The sequence below is a fragment of the Capra hircus genome, chromosome 8, assembly GCF_001704415.2.
Source record: "Capra hircus breed San Clemente chromosome 8, ASM170441v1, whole genome shotgun sequence".
Classification (NCBI taxonomy): domain Eukaryota; kingdom Metazoa; phylum Chordata; class Mammalia; order Artiodactyla; family Bovidae; genus Capra; species Capra hircus.
Genome location: NC_030815.1, coordinates 99,292,420 through 99,315,156, shown reverse-complemented (window position 1 = coordinate 99,315,156; position 22,737 = coordinate 99,292,420). Strand labels below are relative to the sequence as shown.

At 44.1% G+C, this 22,737-nt stretch overlaps 1 protein-coding gene across 5 annotated transcripts in view; it reads right to left on the bottom strand.

Moving 5' to 3' along the window:
• Nucleotides 1-22,737, bottom strand: part of AKAP2 (A-kinase anchoring protein 2) — a 370,807-nt gene that overhangs the window by 162,741 nt on the left and 185,329 nt on the right. Inside the window, exon 1 of one of the 5 annotated variants that reach the window (XM_018052580.1) lies at nt 6,413-6,511. The exons of the other annotated variants lie outside the window; for them this stretch is intronic. The gene's annotated coding sequence lies outside the window, so the exon portion shown is untranslated. Of the gene's footprint in view, nt 1-6,412; nt 6,512-22,737 lie in introns of those variants that run through there. 5 annotated transcript variants of the gene reach the window in all.

Sequence of the window (22,737 nt, the reverse complement as noted above, 5' to 3'; positions counted from 1 at the left end):
ATATACAGTAGTTCCTTCCACTTTTTTAAAGATTTTTTGAAGTAGTTTGAATTTAAACCATCAATTGAAAAAATGGATTTGACCAAAGCTGGTTGGTTAGTAACTTATTACTGAACTGGCAGGAGAACCACACGATCACAGCAAGTTTATCTCATCACTCTAAGCCTTAGTTCTCTTTACCTGTAAGAGGAAGATGGCAAGAGAAACCTCTTAGGGTTTTGCTGTGGACACATAACTCCTCAGTTCAGTGCCAGCAACAGAGCAAACACTCAATATATATTAGTTATTATTATCTTTTATTCTGTGATGCCATACTGACTTCCCTGTTAAATAAATGGCTTCTAGGAATATACAGCAAGGCAGATTGTAGCTAAGAAAAATGCTGCCAGGAGAAAAAGCAGATCCCTGGATCTAAATCAAAGTTTTCAATGTCTTTACATGACTGGGGTCATAATTAGTGCCTCTGCTAACTTGCTCAGTTAACTATTTTTTCTACAAATGCCAGTGATGATTTGGTCCCTTCCTTGCCCCTCCCCCCCCCACCCGCAGATTGCTGTAGTTCTTAAATAGAAATTACTTTAGCTCCACGGGAATTTCTGTAGAAATTTCTGCAGAAATTACTTAAGCTACATGGGAAATCTGCTAAAATGAGATTTTAGATTTGTGGGCCTGTAGGTAGTGAGGCAGCTAGTCTGGCGCCATGGGATGAACTGTGCACCCCCAAACTATGAGTCAACTAGGTTGAGGCCCGAACTTCTTGCTCCTTAGAATGTGAATATATTTGAAGGTGGAGCCTTTAGGGAGGAGATTAGGTGAAAATGAGTCTGTCCAAGTGGGACCTAATCCAATCCGACTGGTGTTCTTTTAAGGAGAGGGTGTTTGGACACAGAGAGTGACACTGGGGTGCACACAGTGAGGACCATGTGAAGATGCACGGAGAAGAGGGTCACTGCAAGCCGAGCAGAGAGGTCTCAGAAGAAACCTGACCTGCTGACACCTTGATCTTGGACTTCGAGCTTCCACAACTGCGAGCAAATAATAGACATTTCTGCGATTTAGGCAGCCCTGGCAAATGAATCCACTTGGGAAACAGAGAGTCAGGGCACAAACCAGAAGAGCCTCTGACTTGTAGCTGACAGACGCAGAGCCGCGGACAACCTCCAGAACGGGGTCCACAGCGGGGCTTTGGCATCAGAGCCTCCCCTCGGGGTCAGAGAGTGAGGAGATGGGAGACTCATGACGAAGGATGGGGAAGCGGGAGGCGGTCCGGATGGATTCCAGAGCCAGGGCCAAAGCTCTTGGCTGGGATGTTAAATGCTCTTAGCAGGCTGTTTGTGCATGTGGAGCAGGGGTAAGGGAGGCGGCCAGGGGGTGGTTATTTACAGAGTTTAAGTCTGAACCACCATGGGGCTGAATGTGTTGAAGGCAGAAGGCACAGATATTAATTAATTTTTATATTGTTTTATGAGCCTGTGTTGTTTTCAATTCAAGAGTGCTTATGCAGTTGGAAACAAACAAGTCTGATGTTTCTCAAGTTTTAAAACCCATTTGGGAGTTTGGCTTGATCCACTAAAGAAGTCTGGAAGCTGAAACACAGATATTGTTTTGACTTTTGGGAGGCATTCATAATGCTGCATCAGAATATTTATACCCTGAAGTCTCCCTTCACCATCATGGGCAAATTTATCTATTGCTTTTCTGGACACAGATGCAAATTTTTAAAGCACCCATAACTCAAAATGACACAAGCTCATTCTGGTGATTTGATATATGATGGGGACACAATTATTAGTGTGACTTTCTCCCTTCTTCCCTCCCCTCAGCTGTTACAAGGAACTGAGTGTTGGTTAGCTCCATTTCTCTTCCTTTCTTGCCCTTTAAGGAGAGATCAGCATCTGCCAGCTCAGTAGCCAGGCATTTATAATCCAGAATTGGGGAAATAGTAGGAAGAGACAAGCTGGAGAGACAGGAGGAATAGGGGAGGGCAAACCAAAAGAGAGATTTGTTAAGCTGCCTAGATTTTAGATAGATAGAGGGATGGATAGATAGCTAAATGGATGGATGATGGACGGATGGCTGGCTGGCTAGAGCGATGGATAGACAGATGAATGGCTAGATGATGAACGGATGGATAGACAGATGGACAGATGGGTAGACAGGTAAAACCCAGGCAGCTTAGCATGTCTTTTGGTTTTCCCTTCCCTTTTTTCCCTGTCTCTCCAGCTTGTCTTTTCCTATTTGTTTTCCTGGTGTCTATCTATCTGTCTGTCTATCTATTTACAGAAAGAAACCAGTGGCTTGAGGAAAGGAATAAAGGAATCATAGTGGACACTGTTGCTGTCCTCCCCAACACTGCTTCTCTCTTATTATGTCAATAGCAACCCAATCTCCCTTTGGGGATGCTATCACTCTCGATTCCTAGTCTGTGTGACTCACATGGGGTTACCTCCGTTCCTCAATTACCTTCTTCAGGAAGTGAACAGCGTCTCGACGATGAGTTTAGGATGAGCATGCAGCCCTGGGACTCTGCTTAGAATGCTGGAAAGGGAGACCTTTCCCAATAGGTTTGCTAAACTGCTAAGATTCAGCCTGAGGGTACTGGTGGTCATTTATGGAAAAAGCTTTCCAGAAAATGAAGCCAGTACAGAGGAAAGAGGAGCTGAGAAATGGAGTCTAAGTCAAAAGAACAGCTCCTGGACTTCATGATTTTTGAGAAAAGAGAATATTTTATTTGGAAACTACTTTGAATTAGGATTCTGTCATGTATGACTCAAAGAGTGCTGACTGAAACAGAGATTCCAAGAGAAGCAGCTGCAGGGAATGGAAGAAAGGCCTGCCACTGATGCACTTCAAGAATGAAAAATAAAGATCCGAATGCCTTTGAATGATATTTGGAAGCTGGACTGTAATACCGTGCATGTGACATCTCACCAAGACCAGACTAAGGGCGGTCCCTGGACTTAGTAGAGCTCTTTAGAACAGGACTGGGAGGATTAGGAAATGCCATGCTTGAATGAAGATGCCAGAAGTCATCCAGTCCTGTTTTCTATTTAATGCTTAGATCTCTTTAAGCATCTTGAAAAGGAACTCACGCTGATTCTATTTACACACCTCCAGGGATAAAGAACTTATTCTCATAAAGGCAGCTCGTCATGGGCTGAATTGTGTTCCCCCCAAAATATGTTGAAATCCTATCCACCAGCATGTCCCCATATGACCTTATATATAAAATAGGGTCTTCGAAGATATAACCAAGATAGGATGAGGTCGTTAGGCTGGGTCCTAATCCAGTGTGACTGATGTCCTTACAAGAAGAGAGACATATACACAGAGAAGAAGGCCACATGGAGATAGAGACAGAGGCTAGAGTGATGCAGCTACAAACCAACACAGACCTGGGGTACCAGAGGCCGGGAGAGGCCAGGAAGGATCTACCCCCAAAGACATCAGAGAGAGAGCCGAGCATCGACAGCACCTTGATTCTGGACTTCTAGTCTCTAACACCATGAGAGAATTCATTTCAATCCAGGAGGAAAAAAAAAGGCTGTTTTAAGCCACCCAGTTTCTGGCGTTTTGTTATATTAACCTTAGGAAACAAATAAACAGTTCCTTCCATTTTCAGCAAGTTTCCTATCAGAATGCACTTCTTGATATTGAGCTAAAATGTAACTCTATGCAGCTACTGGCCTCAGCTCAGTCTTCTGGAGTCAGATTTATTTTTCCCTCTACAAAACAATTTCAAGTATTCCAGGATGTGATTATGTCCTAACTGACACATCTCTTCCTTTATGCTTCTAGGCCGTTCACATCTTCCTGCCTCTGAAAGCCTGGTATGGTAAACCATCCTTCAGTGGCCACCACAAACATGATTCAAGGACTCCTCGGTGTCTCCTTCAAGTTATGAGCTAACAAGGCTTGGGTTGGACTATAACCCACTAGTAGGGTAGCAGGTGCTACTTCTGAGAATCCTACAAAGTGATACCTTTTCATTCACAATTTTAGAGAAATATGGTGATGGGTAACACTACGATGAAAAGCTGTTAGAGGAAAAAACAAAACCATGAGACATAGAGAGAAGCTTGTCAAAGACAGCATTTTAAAAATTCCTTGACTTATTAAAAAAAAGAATTAAATAATGCCATTTGCAGCAACATAGATGGACCTTGAGATTATCATATGAAGTGAAGTACATCAGACAGAGACAAATACCATATATCACTTAGGTGTGGAATCTTAAAAAAGAAATGATACCAATAAACTTATTTTAAAAATAGAAGTAGACTCACAAACATAGAAAACAAACTTGTGATTACCAAAAGGGGAAGATGGGGAGAAAGATGAACTAGAAGTTTGGGATTAATATACACATACTACTATATATAAAATGGGGCTTCCCAGATGGTGCAGTGGTAAAGAATTCGCCTACCAATCCAGGAGACACAGGAGATGCGGGTTTGATCCCTGGGTCGGGAAGATCCCCTGGAAGAGGAAATGGAAACCCCCTCCAGTATTCTTGCCTGGAAAATCCCATGGACAGGGGAGCCTGGAGGGCTGCAGCTTGCAGGGTTGCAAAGAGTCAGACACAACTTCGCAACCGAGCACACCCACATGTGCACACACATATAAAATAAGTAAACAGCAAGGATCTGCTGTACAGCACAGGGAACTATACTCAGCATCTTGTAATAACCTATCAACAGAAAGGAAAGTGAACGTGAAGTCGCTCAGTCGTGTCTGACTCTTTGCCACCCCATGGACTGTAGCCTGCCGGGCTCTTCCATCCATAGGATTTTCCAGTAAGAATACTGGAGTGGGTTGCCATTTTCTTCTCCAGGGGAATCTTCCTGACCCAGGGATTAAACTCAGGTCTCCAGCATTGCAGGCATACTCTTTACCCTCTGAGCCACTGAGCCACCAGGGAACCCCTAATAGAAAGGAAAAGAATCTGAAAAGGAATATATATATACACATATACACACATACACATATAACTGAATCACTTTGCTGCACACTTTAATAGGATACTGTAAATTAATATATTTAAATAAAAAATATTTTTAACCTTGGCTCTTTTCCCAGCCAGGGACTCGGGGATCTTTCTCGTGCAGCCAGATCTCTCCTCTCCCTCACTCCAGTGAGAACCTTGGAGAAAGAGGAGTTGCCCTCAGAGAACCCATACCCCTTTAATTTAGAGTAAGTCCCCACTAATCAAGATAAAGTCCTACATTCATGGAACAAAGTTCCTTGACTCTGAGAGGAAATTTAGAAAATAGGAAGCCTCTTACCATCATCTTATTTTTTCTCCAAAAGTCAAAATGACAAGTGTGCCAGTTTCTGGTGATGCCACTGACTTGGGTTTGCACTCCCACACTCAGATGACCTGTAACTTGCTGATGCCTCTTGGGGTAAAGGGAAGCTGCCTTTGTCCTAATTTGCCAGCTTTACTGTTGCTTTGATGGAGGGTTCAACTGGAGGGCCATTTAAAAGGTAGCTCTTGCAGCTTGGATGGCTAAGGATCTGAAAATCTGGTTCTGGACTTTCTCAGGGGCCCATCTTTAGACTGGGGTCATCTTGAGGTCACTTATGGAAAGTGCTTTGATATCACGACATGGAAATGAATTTATGCACCATGCCAGCCACTGGTGTGGACACAAGGAGGGGTAGCCTGCTGCAACTTTGAGCAGACGTCTTTCAACCAAACCATAAGGAAATGAATTAAGCAGGGATGAGCATCGGGAGTTTGTTTTTCTTTAAATTCTTTCCATCCTGGTATAAGAAGAATTTAGGAAGTAATCACATTTTCCGTCCTTGGTAGATGTTTAGGAAACAATGAAAGTGGCAGTTTAGCATTTAGATTAGGGTGGGGTCATTGGAGACAAATTAAAGTATGATCTATGCACCCACATGGCCCATGGTGAAGGAGGAAACCACCTCCAGCGACTCACAACTTAGACGGAAATTAAGGGATGGACCGGGGACTCCCCTGCTGGCCCAGGGGTTAAGAATCCACAGCTACTGAGCCCACACGCCACACCTGGAGAGTCTGTGCGCCGCAGTGAGATCCCTCAGGATGAAATGAGGATCCTGAGGGCTGCAACTAAGACCGGACACAGCCAAATAAACAAATAAATATTTTTAAAGTACTCTTAAAAAAGAGAGAAAGGAGGGACCTAGTCTGGTGCTGGGAGAAGCTTGCAAGGTTCCTCTGGGCCGACACCGAATCAGCAGCTGAGACTGGGGCAGGACAGAGCTCTCCGCTGTCACTTCGCCTGTGTCATCCCCGACAGGAGAGAGCTCCTCTGTGCGAGGTCTCTTACTTGAAGAGTGTATTGAAAATAACCTATTTGGAATGGTAAACATTAGAGAAAAAGCTACAGCTGCAAAGAGGGTAATAACATGACACAAGACTTACCTTCCTACCAGCCTGCCCACAAGGGAGACGCACTTCTGAGCAGAACGGAGCGCAACCAGAGAGGAGGAGTGAGAACCTGACTGCAGCGTCGCTCTGGGGTTGCAGAAGATCTATGACAATTGGCAGCAGATGGTCCCCACTGCCCGCCCTTCCATCACTGTGGGGCAGGATGACAGGATGGCACAATTTCATGTTTATGTAAAGGGAGGAGAAAGCCACTTGGCACTTTGCCAAAGGGGTGGGTCTCCTTTTTGCTCTAGACTCATCTGTCCATGAGTCCCAAAGTACCCAGAATTCTTTGGCAGTGAAGACCTCTCAACACACTTTTTCATTCTTTTGTTTTTCCCATTTTTCTCTTTTCCCTGTTTTTAAATTTTAGTACCTTCTAAGGAAGATTTCCAGCAATATAGGGTTACTTAGTAGATACGGCCTCTGACTCAAACATCATCTAGGGATCGTGAGTGCTAGCAAATGCCTTTGTACAATCACTATATAAAATTGCTTGGGTTTGGGTTTTCAGATTCAAGAAGCATGAAACAATGAAAACAGACTCACTCATCCTAAAGAGACTGCATATCCCTTATCATTCAAGAAGCATACCTTAAAACTGTACTTATTATACAATTACCTTTCAGATGTATAATAATAAGTAAAAGTGATAGAAACTTAGCTTAGTGCAAGAATGAGCACACTCTTAGACTTGCAGGTTGCCGCTGGAAAGTGGTATTCTAATCTAGAGTACATGTAAGGAAGTGTAAGCAGAAACCCTGCTTCCCCTGTAGAACAGAGCACATCCGGTCCAGGTAAGCTGCTGTCCTCCACATGGCCCTGTGTTTCACTAACTCAGCCATAGAAACCCTATGCTCCTTGCCAGTGACTGGTGTAGGAAAGGTACTTGCCAATAAAACACTGAATGAACAATGAAACAGAAGCCTGATACGGATCTTTGGGAAATATTTCCTTGCTCTTTAAAAGAGACACAGTTGAAAGAAACTTCCCTCTCATCTTCCATTGAACACTGTCAGATGTATCGGGAGAAGGCAATGGCACCCCACTGCACTACTCTTGCCTGGAAAATCCCATGGTTGGAGGAGCCTGGTGGGCTGCAGTCCATGGGGTCGCTAAGAGTCAGGCATGACTGAGTGACTTCACTTTCACTTTTCACTTTCATGCATTGGAGAAGGAAATGGCAGCCCACTCCAGTGTTCTTGCCTGGAGAATCCCAGGGATGGGGGAGCCTGGTGGGCTGCCGTCTGTGGGGTCGCACAGAGTCGGACACGACTGAAGTGACTTAGCAGCAACAGATGTATGAGGACTGGTGATGCCTAGACTGTGGCAGTCATTTTGTGACCATGAGAACAGAAGAAGCATGACAGAGATGACCCCCTGAGGATGGAGGAACGAAACTTGGAAGTAAGCTGAGCCCTCGAGGATGTCACCGTGTTGCGAAATTAGACCACTCCAGGCAGCCCTACTACAGGAGTCCTTCTTATGGGCAATTATATTGTTTCCTTATTATTTAAGCCAATTAAGATAAAATCTTCTGTTACTTGTAGCAAAAGCACTCCAGGAAGCTATTAGATTGTATTCTTTGATATAATAATTCATCTTGGAGAAGATATGTATTTTGGAGATGTTCTGACCACAAGATTAAACATTGTTTATCAAAAACTAGAAAATACAGAGACATATGTACATGAAAAATCACATAATGAAGAAGAAAAGCAGAATATAATAGGATAGGGACACAATCCTAACCACGTCAATATGCACACAGCTTCTACCGAAGATCAGAAGAAAATCCAACTCTGCAGTGACAGCTGATTGATAAATGTTCACTAGATTCTGTTTCTATCAACTATTACTCCAATTGAAACCTTAAATTTTAAAGTCTATGAAAAAGTAGACAACATCAGATCTCAAATAGGAACTTCTGCACAAAATGAATGGCAGAGAAATGTCTGTGAAGGAGGAGTGACATGTGTTTTAGGAAATGCTTTTAGAACAAGTCATTCCATGTCAGTGATCTGGAGCTTTCTCCCTTGATGTAATTACCTGTTACAATAGCCCAAATGTATGAAATATCTTTTCAAAAATTGTCAAATACACAGACTTCAAAGAAGAGAAAGAGTAGGACTATAAAACAGTGAGGAAAGAAGACAAAGGAAAACCAGTATGGGAGACGGTCTCCGTCTCTTACACAATGAATTTCTGAAAATATGTCATAAGCACAGCCTGAGTTGTGCTTTAACTGGCATAAATACAAGCGGAAGAGCAAATCTAAGTCAGAGAAGCTATTGCAGCAAGAAAACTGTCTGCATCTGCCTGAACAGCAGAAAAGACAAGGAGCAGGGAAAAACCAGACAAAAAGAAAATCCGTCAAATTCACATCAGATGGAAAGGCTATAGGAATATTTTTGTTGTAGGCAGTTATAGAGCTGTATTTTCGGAATTCCACTCTCAAGAGTCACCACTGAAACTGAGTTCTGTTATTCATAGTATTGACAGCTAAAATTAAGACAGATCAGAAAAATCAAGGCCAAGCAAATTACTGTCATATTGGGAAGCTTGCCTTGAACAGCAGCAAAAACATCAAGAAAACACATTTAATTGCATTTCATCGAATGCACTCCCACCTCCCTAAGCTTTCAGCCAATTCTCTGTCATTCAATGTCTCACACGTTGACTCAAGGAGCACATTATATCAAGGCCTTATTAAACGTTAGCTTTCTTTTTATTTTGAACTGCTGCTTAAGATTGTTTTCAGAACTGGATTTTGGTGTGGGAATCAGATTTCTTTTGAATTTGATGAAGTATTGCCAGCTGAAGCCAATTTAATGACGCAAAAGAAATGTCAGGTTGTGCAGTTAGAATAATAATTTTCTTAAAAAGTCAGGGAATTTAACAAGCAATTAAGCATATTTCATAAGGAGGAGAAAAAAACCCTATATTTTACCTCATTATAGATAGAAATGTTTAGCGTAGGAACAGTCAACAGCAGTGCCTTGTTTTCTAAAAAGTTAAATGTACTAAATATCCAAAGTTGCAAGGCATGCATTTTTTTTAATTCCAAAAGGAGCCATCTTATGTTGTCTTTAAAAGGTCAGTTTTCTGCAGATTTGCCATTAATACACATAAAAGGAGATTTCTAGGAATATATTCATTAAAGACCCAATCAAGATACTGACATATTTCACATTTATTTTAGCCACCCCAAATAGTATGATTAAAAATAGAGAGGATTAAGGATTTCAGAGTGAATAGAGAATTTAGCTCCAAAAAAATGGTCAAGACTGATAAGAAGGATGAAGTCATGTATATATTAGATGAATTTTTAGTATTCCCATCAGAACTATTTCTTCTTAAATGATTCTTCTCAAAATTGAAACAAGACATAAATTAGGGTGATTTATGCAATAAATTCATATCTCAATACTCGTTTTCTGAATAAAAATTTCCTAGATGCCACTAGCCACTCTGACTCACAGTTTGAAATACCTTGTGGGCGTTCCATCTGGAGAGCTTGGCCTCAGGCAAACCGTGAGTTTCCTAGTAATAAGGATTTGCCCTGGTCTCAAGTCACTGATCGTCAAACCACAGGGTTCTGAATAGCCTCCTGTAAGGCACAGGCAAGCTCCACAAGAAGATGAGAGCCCACAGCACGCTCTCAGGAAAATGGACAGAGCCAGAGCTTGGAGTACGGGCATCCATACAATGGAATGTTATGCAGTTGTGTGTGTGTAAGTTCGCATGCACTGACATGAAAAACTCTCCAGAATATGTTAAGTGAAAGAAAAAAGGTACAAAATATTGTATTAGTATCACACTTTAGGTGTAAAAATGGGAAAGGCATGGAATGTGGTTTTGAGTGTTATTATATTTGCATATAGGAACACACTGATAAAAACATCTACTGAAAGTGATTCCCTTTGGAGGGTGACAGAGGAAAGAACAGGAAACATGCATTCAGAATAAGACATACCTCTGCATAATATTTAGATTTTGAATCATGTGAACATATGAGGTAGTAAAAAACAATAGGAATTGTTTTTGTCAATAAGAGACAAAGTCAGCAATGCTGGGGTGATAAATCATTAAAATACCCGAAACCTGATTTTCCTAGTTTGTAAGCTATTTCAAATGCTGTTTTGTACATGGGCTACTTTGAGGGCCACTGACTTAGGTTCAAGAATGTTCTCAGAATTAAAATGGCTATTCCCTACTCAGGCTGGCCTTGGACATTTTAACAGCCACTTCCTTACCTGCCTGTTCTAACAGAATTGACTCTTAATAGGGGGGAGCCTGGTGGGCTGCCGTCTATGAGGTCACACAGTGTCGGACACCACTGAAGCGACGCAGCAGCAGCAGCAGCAGCAGCAGCAGCAGCAGCAGCAGCAGCAGCAGCAGGCAATCAATTAAGGCAAAAGGACCTCACTGAAGCACAGCAAGACAGCTGTGAATATCTGCCACTGAGTGTAAAAACTCCAGGCATCTAAACTGCATCTACATCATTGGGATCTTATTTTTTGCGATCTTACTTATATTCTTCAATGCTGGTTTCCATTTCTGCAGGTCACCCCAAAACTATTTATTGAACATGAGCATTAGGAAAATAAGAACTGAAAGATGGAGCCAAGGGGAAGGGAGAGAAGGAAGGAGGGAGAAAAAGAAGACATGAAGACTGATAACAGTGAAAGATGGGGAGAGATGGCACAGAAAAGTAGAAGAGAAACTGAGAGGGAACCAGCTTCTCTTTTGTATTATGTATTGACAAAAGCCAGCTCATTCACCAGGTGTTCAGAACCATGGACACGCTTTCTCAAAGGAACAAATTTAGGTGTCCAGGCTAGCCCACAAAAGCCTGCAGAAATTGAACATGGCTAGCCTAAGAGCAGGGGTTTGGTAGAAGGGTGTCCACTCTCACCCATAGAGGAAGACCCTTTTCTTATGCATTCCTTCAGGCTTGACGAGATTTAGGGAAACTTTTGAAATAGACAAGGCCATTTCTAGTTCTGAGCCTTTCTTCCATATCTTGTCTTCCCCTCCTTAGGATGAATGGGGCCTGGTTTCATGAGGCTTGAAGACCCTCAGGGAGCTGACAGCTCTTCCCCCTTTAAAACCAAATCAAACCAGAAGGAAATAAAATAAAAATCCTCCCCTCCACTCACCTTCTTTGTCTCAGTTTGACATTTCGGAGAAGTTTGCTAAGTTACATTTATGTATTGATTAATTAATCTGTTCAGCAGCATTTCTCTGATCAGAACATCTTTATGAAAGTTTTATGGCTGGTGGGGCCAGGTGGGCAGCCCAGCCAGGTCTTGGTAGGTCCCATCTCCCTGGTGCCATCTCCCAAGACTAGCTCTTGCCATTCAAGGCTTCTCTTCATCCACCACCCCTGTCCTCTCCACTCTTTTAGCTCATCCCCACAGCTTAGAGGCAGGTTCAGTTGTAGTTAATAACACCCACTGACATCCTCCCAGGACATCCTGTACACACCAGTGAACATTCGATAAATACTTGCTGGTTGACTGGGTTCCAGGCACTTTTACTGCTTTATATTCAAAGTGGCTTTGAAAAGTAAGCAAAGATTAAGTTCCTGAAAGTCTGGAAGTGAAGCCAGAAAACCTGAGTTAGGGCTATATCCTGGCCATTTACTGTGAGATCCTATACAAGTCTACCTCTGGTTTCATTGTTTGCAAATAAATAAAAATTTAATAAGCACCTACTCCACATCAGGCACTCTTCTGTGTACTTTGTGTATATCGAAGTCTTTACTCTTGGTAACAACACTGCAGGATGGGATATGATGTTTACGTTCCTTCTAGCTCCAGAACTAGGTTTTTAATGACTATAAGCTTCTACCTGTCAAGTAAATAAGGCCGAGAAAGTGCCTTATATATTATAGAAATGGGTACAGATGCTACTGAAATGGCAGAGATGAAAAATAACAGAGATAGGAGTCAGGAGAAGGTGCAATGGGGACATGAGCATGCGTGGTGCAGCCTTTCCACTCTTTTAGGAGCATCCCAAGGACACATATTTCTCGCCTCTGTCTTTCAAACAACAGTCTACTCCTTCTGTTATCCAGACCTGTCCGAGACTGGGTAGGAGAGCTGAATTCAGATAAGGGATGTGTTCAGCCCATAGATCTAAACTATATTCCCTCATCAGCTTCACACACTCACTGTGTCTTATTTTTCAACCACTTCTGAATTTAAAGCAAATGTAAGAGGTGTTTCTTGATTGTCATTCCTCAAACACAGCAATATCACAGGAAAGTGGCAAAACAAATGTTCCTGCTGCACCTCTTTCCTCTGCGTGAGGAGGTGAGCTGGTTTGCCCATTAGTTCCATTTGAGGGGTGGTTCATTTACTGTGCCCCTGCTGTGTGCAAGCACATGCTGGGAATCGAGGAAACACAGATAACGAAAGCAGTGACCGAAAGGAAGCTCCTGGGAAGACGGACACAGAGAGTGGTACTGCCAGTGTGGAAAGCACAAAGATGGTTCTAGACAACTTGAAACCTGGTTGACCCTAGTTTTACAAAAGTTGGCGGGGCTGGACTGGGGCTGGTGCTTTGGCATTCCCACTGGAAGAAGAGAGGTGGGTGATGTGGATCCCATCCACACTGCACACCAAGTTCCCGAGGCACAGTGCCTCTCAGATTCTGCCCCGACCTCCAGGGCCAGTCTCTCAGGATAGGAGACCTGGAGCAGAGAGGCACAGGGAAAAGACAGAAAGGGAAACCAAAGCCTGATGACACCTGTCTCCTGTGCTCAGTGTCACCAGCCAACCAGCTCAGCCCTCCGAGAAACGGGGTCAAGTGTGTTCACGACAACACAGTCAAATGACTCGGGAAGATGCGCAATGACTGAGTTTTTCTTTAGAAAACTCTGGAAGCCACAGTTTAGGATAGCAAGGAGACCCAGGGAGAATGCCAAGGAAGTCAAAAGAAAGTACGTGAAAGGATGGGGAAAAAATCTCCACTCCAGGATCCAGAGTGAGTTTGCTCACTCTGGCGGCCACAGGGTGGACTAACAGTCCTCTGTGACTTGGACCACAAAAGCCTGAGTTGTTAGAGAAAGAAGACGTGACATCATAAGGAGGATGGGGACAGTCACTAGCCAAGATGTCGATGCTCCTCAGGGAGCTTTACAAACAGCTTTGCAAGTGGATGGCTGATGGGGGACAAGGGTGACACCCCTTAAAACATTCTGGTAAGTCCATTTAATACAACCATGTTATACTGAATATAACTCATGGTGGATGCTCAACAGCTGGCTGGTGGGTGAAGACCTAAGTTCGGCCAGGAGAACCTAGGTTTTCTCAACCCATCTGTGACAGCTAAGCCTCCTGCTGTAACCCGCAGAAATTCCCACCCAGCTTCACCAACATCCACCGCATGTCTTAGCTTGCTTTCTAGACTCTGAGCTCCAGCAAGGCTGGGGCTTTCCTGGCTTACCCCTCTCCACCTGATACAGCTGCTGACTCAGTGTCTGAAGCCGAGAAGGCATGTATCCTTCCATTCACCCGCTCACTGACCTGTGGGCTTTTATTTTTTTCACCCAGTATCTCCACCTCTGACTTCTGGGAAATGCTCCTTCACTCATTACAACATTATGGTTTGCTGTTGTTCAGTTGTTAAGTTGTGTCTAACTCTTTGCGATATGCGGCACACCAACTTTCCTGTCCTTCACTTTCTTCCGGAGTTTGCACAAACTCATGTCCACTGAGCCAGTGATGCCATCCAACTATCTCATCCTCTATCATCCCCCCGTTTCTCCTGCCCTCAATCTTTCCCAGCATCAGGGTCTTAATCTAATGAGTTGGCTCTTCGCATCAGGTAGTCAAAGAATTAAAACTTCAGCATCAGTCCTTCCAATGAATATTCAGCATTGATTTCCTTTAGGATTGGCTGGTTTGATCTCTTTGCTGTCCAAGAGACTCTCAAGAGTCTTCTTAGGGATTTGAGGGGCAGTCTAACATCCTCTAAAATGCCTATCCCACCTCAAAGCAGATTTGGCATGGGTGGACATCCGAAATGATCCAGGGATGAACCACTGGGCCACTCAGAGCCCTACCCAGAAGCCAGGAACCATGTCTCCATGTTCTCATTTGGAGATGGGACTGAAAACAGAGGGCTGGAGAGTGCATGGCAGCCAGCTGAGCAGAGAGAGCCTGCCTGCAAGGCTGCTGCTGACACTCAGAAGGGAGCAGAATCAGGGGACGAAGAGCCAGTGGCATGTGGAGTCCTGGGTGGGCATGACTGTGGCCTCGCTGCACCCTCGCCCTTCCTGTGACCAGGCTCTGTGAGTCAGTAAGTGCCCAATTTTCCCAGACCATCCGTTCAAATTGGGTTTTTTGCCACTTGTAGCCCAAAGACTCCTCACTAACACATGGAAGGAATTACTGTTTGGTATAATTAGCCCCTGCAGAGCCTTGAAAACCACCGGGAAACATGTGATCACCAAGCTCCTCCCCTCACACTGATGGCCAGAATCTGCGTCAATACAGGAAACATAGCCGACTTGGAACAGAGGTGGTGGGATGCAGGCTGCCTAATTGTGCGGAAGCACCAGCATGTGGGCAGAGCATGAAAGTTCACAGGAACAGAGAGCAATACTAAGAGCCTGGATAATTCAGAAGCTCAATGTAAGCATCACGGAAAAGAAGTGAAAGTCGCTCAGTTGTGTCCAACTCTTTGTGACCCCATGGACTATACAGTCCATGGACTTCTCCAGGCCAGAATACTGGAGTGGGTAGCCTTTCCCTTCTCCAGGGGATCTTCCAAACCCAGGGATTGAACTCAGGTCTCCCGCATTGTGGGTGGATTCTTCACCAGCTGAGCCACAGGGAAACCCAGGAATACTGGAGTGGGCAGCTTCTCTCTTCTCCAGAGGATCTTCCTAACCCAGGAATCAAACCAGGGTCTCCTGCATTGCAGGTGGATTCTTTACCAAATGAGCTATCAGGGAAGCCCAGAGAAAAGAAAGGCAACTGGGAAGAAGAGAGGTTGAAAGCGCATCAGTGGGTTGTTTCTGATCTATGTATCAAGAAGGAAGAAACATTCCTCCAATTTCCTACGTATGTGTGTTTCCCAGTTTATCCGAGGATAGCAGTGCAATTTCGCTGTTGCTAAAAGTCAGTGCAGTACAGAGGTTCTCAATGTTTGGTTCCAGGACCAGAAAAGAAGCAGCATCACCAGAACTTGTTAGAAATGCAAGCGGCCAGGTTTACCCCAGACCTGGCAAATTCCACTCTCTGGGGGTGGAGCCCAGCCATTTGTTTTAACAAGCCCTCCAAGGTGACTAGCTTCCCCATGGCTCAGATGGCAAAGCATCTGCCTGCAATGTGGGAGACCCGGGTTCAATCCCTGGGTCAGGAAGATCCCCTGGAGAAGGAAATGGCAACCCACTCCAGTATTCTTGCCTGGAAAATTCCATGGATGGAGGCGCCTGGTAGGTTATAGTCCATGGGGTTGCAAAGAGTTGGACACGACTGAGCAACTTCACTTGCCAAGGTGACTGCGATGCATGATGAAGCTGGAAGAACATGGGCATAGTGTTTTGGCAGCTCTGGTGCCAGGTCCTTGGGTTTTGCACACACCACCATCTGAACAGGGACCTGGAGGTGTGCACAGTGGTGTCCCCTCAGTTTACATTCTGGCTTAGCCACTTACAATCTGAGCAGCCTCGAGCAAATTACTTAACCTCTTTAAGTCCCAGACGCTACATCTGTAAAACAGAAATGAAAGTAGTAGCCATTAAAGAGTTTTGAGGATTTTATAATATTCATAAAGTACTTAGTTCAATACCTAGCACCTAGAACAAGCACTCCATAAATGTTGGTTACTAGTATTATGTTGGTGCTATTCTGATTGCAGAGCAGGGTCTGGGCCCAGGAAAACCAAAGAGGACCTGTCCAGAGGGTCTGTTCTTCTAAAATACCCACTATCAGAGCATGTAAGTATTTTTTCTGTCTAGCAAATTCCTAGTTATCCTTCAACACCCTGTTCAAGGTCCCCTCCTCTCTGATGGCTTCCCAGAGTTCATACTTCCTTCCTCAGGCCATCCTTCCTCAAAGCTCTCAGATTGCTTGGAGATGACCCCTGTTTCTGTCCCTTCCTAGTTGACTGATCTTGGCAAAGCTTCTTCGCCTTTCTATGCCTCAGTTTCCTCATCTGAGAAATGGGACGAATAACTGTATTTACCTATAGGATTGTTGGGAGGGATTAAATGAGGCAGTACATGTAAAGGTATGACAGTACCGGGCATACAGTAAATGTTCAGTAACTGTTAGCTGTGTCTCCTGGTGCCTGTCCCTCTGTAGGTGTAGGATGGGTGAGGGAATGATGAGTGAGTGGATATGGGGCAGGTCCAGGTCTAGGGTGAGGTGAGGGAGGGCTTGCCTCATGTATAAAACTTCATGGGACATAATAAACTCGGTCCCAATAAGAGTTGGAATCATTCCAATGGAAAAAAAAAGGGTTTCAATAAAACTTTATTCACAAACACAGGCAGATGGTCCACGGCCATAGTTTGCTAATTTTTTTTTTCAAACATTGTATTAAAATATGATTTGTCTCGAGTACTGAGGCATAGGGCATGGGATGCCAGGATTGGCTCTGCTTTTTCTCCCCTGGTGGACCCTGAAAACACAAGCCCTGCTGGAGAATCACAGCCAGCACCCAGCACCAGGAAGTTCTTCCTGCTTAATGGTCAGTCTCAAGGTCAGATCTTCATGACACAGATAATCACAACGGTGTGATGACTCACCTAGAGCCAGACATCGTGGAATGTGAAGTTAAGTGGGCCTTAGGAAGCATCACTCTGAATAAAGCTAGTGGAGGTGATGGAATTCCAGTTGAGCTATTTCAAATCCTAAGAGATGATGCTGTGAAAGTGCTACACTCAATATGCCAGCAAATTTGGAAAACTCTGCAGTGGCCACAGGACTGGAAAAGGTCAGTTTTCATTCCAATCTCAAAGAAAGGCAATGCCAAAGAATAGCAATGCCAAAGAATGCTCAGACTACTGTACAACTGCACTCATCTCACACGCTAATTAAGTAATGCTCAAAATTCTCCAAGCTAGGCTTCAACAATATGTGAACCATGAAATTCCAGTTGTTTAAGCTGATTTTAGAAAAGGCAGAGGAACCAGAGATCAAACTGCCAACATCCACTGGATCATCAAAACAAGCAAGAGAGTTCCAGAAAAACGTCTCTTTCTGCTTTATTGACTATACCAAAGCCGTTGACTGTGTGGATCACAACAAACTGGAAAATTCTGAAAGAGATGGAAATACCAGACCACCTGACCTGCCTCTTGGGAAACCTGTATGCAGGTCAGGAAGCAACAGTTAGAACTGGACATGGAACAACAGACTGGTTCTGAATAGGAAAAGGAGTACATCAAGTCTGTATATTGTTTATTTAACTTATATGCAGAGTACATCATGCAAAATGCCAGCTGGATGAAGCAAAAGCTGGAATCAAGATTGCCAGGAGAAATATAAAAAACCTCAGATATGCAGATGACACCATCCTTATGGCAGAAAGTGAAGAAGGACTAAAGAGCCTCTTGATGAAAGTGAAAGAGGAAAGTGAAAAAGTTGGCTTAAAGTTCAACACTCAGAAAACTAAGATCATGGCATCCAGTCCTATTACTTCATGGCAAATAGATGGGGACACAGTGGCTGACTTTATTCTTCTGGGCTCCAAAATCACTGCAGATGGTGACTGCAGCCATGAAACTGAAAGACACTTACTCCTTAGAAGAACAGTTATGACCAACCTAGATAGCATATTAAAAAGCAGAGACATCACTTTGCTGACAAAGGTCCTTCTAGTCAAGGCTTTGGTTTTTCTAGCAGTCATGTATGGATGTGAGAGTTGGACTATAAAGAAAGCTGAGCGCTGAAGAATTGATGCTTTTGAACTATGGTGTTGGAGAAGACTCTTGAGAGTCCCTTGGGTTGCAAGGAGGTCCAACCAGTCCATCATAAAGGAAATCAGTCCTGAGTATTCATTGGAGGGACTGATGTTGAAGCTGAAAATCCAATACTTTGGCTACCTGATGCGAAGAACTGACTCATTTGAAAAGACCCTGATGCTGTGAAAGATTGAAGGCAGGAGGAGAAGGGGACAACAGAGGATGAGATTTCTGTATGTCATCACCGACTCGATGGACATGCTTTTGAGTAAACTCTGGGAGTTGGTGATGGACAGGGAGGCCTGGTGAACTGCAGTCCATTGGGTCACAAAGAGTTGGACACGACTGAGTGACTGAACTGAACTGCCCTTTCTACTCCATACCTGTGTCCTGGGCCTGAGTCAGTTTGCTTAGAACAGGCTCCTATCTAAACCCCAAGACAGTTTCTAAAGGGAATATAAACTCAAAGCACACCGGTTTCCATCTGCAGCTTTCAGATCAGATCAGAAGAGTATTTATACATATTCACATATATGTGCTCAGTCACTCAGTCATGTCCAGCTCTTTGCAACTCCATGGACTGTACCCCTCCAGGCTCCTCTGTCCCTGAGGATTCTCCAGGCAAGAATACTGAAGTGGATTGTCATGCCCTCCTCCAGGGGATCTTCCCAACCCAAGGATTGAACTCAGGTCTCCTGCATTGCAGGCAGGTTTTTTACCATCTGAGCTACCAGGGAAGCCCGTCACATACATAACCATCCATACGTCTATTTAGATTTGGTTTTGGAATGGTATAAAATTCTGAAGGATGTACATATCCATAGCAAACTGATAACAGCCACCTCTTTCTAAAGCATAAGTTCTCCCATTTCTGATGCCTTTCTCATCCCAAGAAGGACAGGCTGAGGCTGTGGCAGCTTTTTAGTGTGGGCTTAGTCCCTTTAAGGAACAACCTGCCTCAGAGCATACACACCATCTTTGTTGGAGGGGCAACTGGTTACCACTTGATTGCTTGGGTTGACAGAGGCAGGCCTCATTCCGGGGCCTGTGTTTCCACAAAGAGGAAGTTGTGAGAAGAAAGGGGTTTTTCTTACAATGATTGGGTACACTTTGCAAATCATGGCAGGGGATTTCTTTCTTTCTCCTTTTTTTTTATCTCGCCTGGAAAATGAAAGCCATTTAGGGAAGTGAATGCCGTGTGCTTTGCTTGCTTGGGCCACGTAAACAACATGTTTCATAGTGCTGATTCAAAATCAGACCAAATCTGCGTTTCCCTTTCTCTCTCAGACCGACTTTGAAGTCTCTAGGTCTTTGTTCTTTGTGGCAAGCATGGCTCAGCCCCTACGGGAGGCCAATAGGGTTTGGATCAGACACGATCACAGCATCCTGCCATACAGCCACTGCCTTGGCAAGGTCCATTAGCGACACGCTGGGCACGTGCTCATCAGCATTGAGCTCCTGGGCATGCCCTTTAGAGTTCTGAACCCAAAACTGGCCGTGGCACTCCCCTTGCCAGGCAGGGCCTTGATGAGAGTCATGTCCCACAGTCCTCCAGCTCTCAGCTTCTGAGCGGTTATCAGAGATGTGACCCCACCCTGGGCTCTCACCCTGCCCTGATCTCTCCTCTGGATGCATGCTAATGCCTTACATCCTACTTGTTCGCCTCTTTCCGCCACTGGACTCCAGACACGAGGGGTAGAAGTAGCCTCTGCCATGCAAGTCACTGTTTCCAGCATCTGGCACAGTGCCAGGCACATAGCAGGTACTTAATAAATATTTATTGAATGACAGCATCTATATGAAAATGAGTCATCAAGTAGCTTGCCCAGGTCAAGGCTGGTTCCACACCATCACAGCCAGCTTCAAACCAGGCACCATGTACACTGCTGGCTTCTCCTGGGCTACTTAGTTAGCCGTGTGTGTGTGCATGCTAAGTCACTTTGGTGTCTTAGTGTGGCCAACTCTTTTCAACCCTATGGACTGTAGCCCGCCAGGCTCCTCTGTCCATGGGATTCTCCAGGCAAGAATACTGGAGTGGGTTGCCATGCCCTCCTCCAGGGGATCTTCCTGACCCAGGGATCGAAACTGCATCTCCAGCAACTCCTGCATTGCAGGTGAATTCTTTACCACTGAGCCACCGGGGAAGCCCCTTAGATAGCCATACCAAGACTTAATTTTCCACTCTGTAAAATGGGGATAATAACTACCTCATAGGATTACTGTGAGATAAAAATCAGATACACAGACCTTATCTTATTTTGGCTCTATTATTATTCCCAGTTATCTTCTGCCTTCCTGGTAAGAGGATTATATATCTTCACACATGACCAACAGGGCAGACAGACTGAAAACCACAATCACAGAAAACTAACCAATCTGATCACATGGACCACGACCTTGTATAGCTCAGTGAAACTATGAGCCATGCCATGTAGGGCCACCCAAGACGGGCGGGTCATGGTGGAGAGTTCAGACAAAATGTGGCCCACTGAAGAAGCGAAAGGCAAACCACTTCAGTATTCTTGCCTTGAGAACCCCATGAACTGTATGAAAAGGCAAAAAGTTAGGACACTGAAAGATGAACTCCCCAGGCCAGTAGGTGCCCAATATGCTACTGGAGATCAGTGGAGAAATAACTCCAGAAAGAATGAAGAGATGGAGCCAAAGCAAAAACAACACCCAGTTGTGGATGTGACTGGTGATAGAAGCAAGGTCTGATGCTGTAAAGAGCAGTATTGCACAGGCACCTGGAATGTCAGGTTCATGAATCAAGGCAAGTTGGAAGTGATCAAACAGGAGAGGGCAAGAACAAACGTCAACATTTTAGGAATCAGCGTACTAAAATGGACTGGAATGGGTGAATTTAACTCAGATGACCATTATATCTACTACTGTGGACAGGAATCCCTTAGAAGAAAAGGAGTAGCCATCATGGTCAACAAAAGAGTCCAAAATGCAGTACTTGGATGCAATCTCAAAAATGACAGAATGAACTCTGCTTGTTTTCAAGACAACCATTCAATATCACAGTAATCCAAGTCTATGACCCGACCTACAAGACCTTCTAGAACTAACAGCCAAAAAAGATGTCCTTTTCATTATAGGGGACTATAATGCAAAAGTAGGAAGTCAAGAAACACCTGGAGTAACAGGCAAATTTGGCTTCGGAGTACAGAATGAAGCAGGGCAAAGGCTAATAGAGTTTTGCCAAGATAACGCACTGGTCATAGAAAACACCCTCTTCCAACAACACAAAAGAATACTCTACACCTGGACATCACCAGATGGTCAACACCAAATCAGATTGATTATATTCTTTGCAGCCAAAGATGGAGAAGCTCTATACAGTCAACAAAAACAAAACTGGGAGCTGACTCTGGCTCAGATCATGAACTCCTTATTGTCAAATTCAGACTTAAATTGAAGAAAGTAGGGAAAACCACTAGACCATTCAGGTATGACCTAAATCAAATCCCTTATGATTATACAGTGGAAGTGAGAAATAGATTTAAGGGCCTAGATCTGATAGACAGAGTGCCTGATGGACTATGGACGGAGGTTCATGACATTGTACAGGAGACAGGGATCAAGACCATCCCCATGGAAAAGAAATGCAAAAAAGCAAAATGGCTGCCTGGGGAGACCTTACAAATAGCTGTGAAAAGAAGAGAAATGAAAAGCAAAGGAGAAAAGGAAAGATATAAGCATCTGAATGCAGAGTTCCAAAGAATAGCAAGGAGGGATAAGCCTTCCTCAGCGATCAATGCAAAGAAATAGAGGCAAACAACAGAATGGGAAAGACTAGGATCTCTTCAAGAAAATTAGAGATACCAAGGGAACATTTCATGCAAAGATGGGCTCGATAAAGGACAGAAATGGTATGGACCTAACAGAAGCAGAAGATATTAAGAAGAGGTGGCAAGAATACACAAAAGAACTGTACAAAAAAGATCTTCATGACCAAGATTATCACGATGGTGTGATCACTCACCTAGAGCCAGACATCCTGGAATGTGAAGTCAAGCGGGCCTTAGGAAGCATCACTCTGAACAAAGCTAGTGGAGGTGATGGAATTCCAGTTGAGCTATTTCAAATCCTGAAAGATGATGGTGTGAAAGTGCTGCTCTCAATATGCCAGCAAATTTGGAAAACTCAGCAGTGGCCACAGGATTGGAAAAGTCAGTTTTCATTCCAATCTCAAAGAAAGGCAATGCCCCGAATCCTCAAACTACCGGACAATTGCACTCATCTCACATGCTAGTTGGAGAAGGAAATGGCAATCCACTCCAGTATTCTTGCCTAGAGGATCCTGTGGACAGAGGAGCATGGTCGGCTGCTGTCCATAGGGTCACATAGAGTTGGACACAAATGCAGCGACTTAGCAGCAACAGCA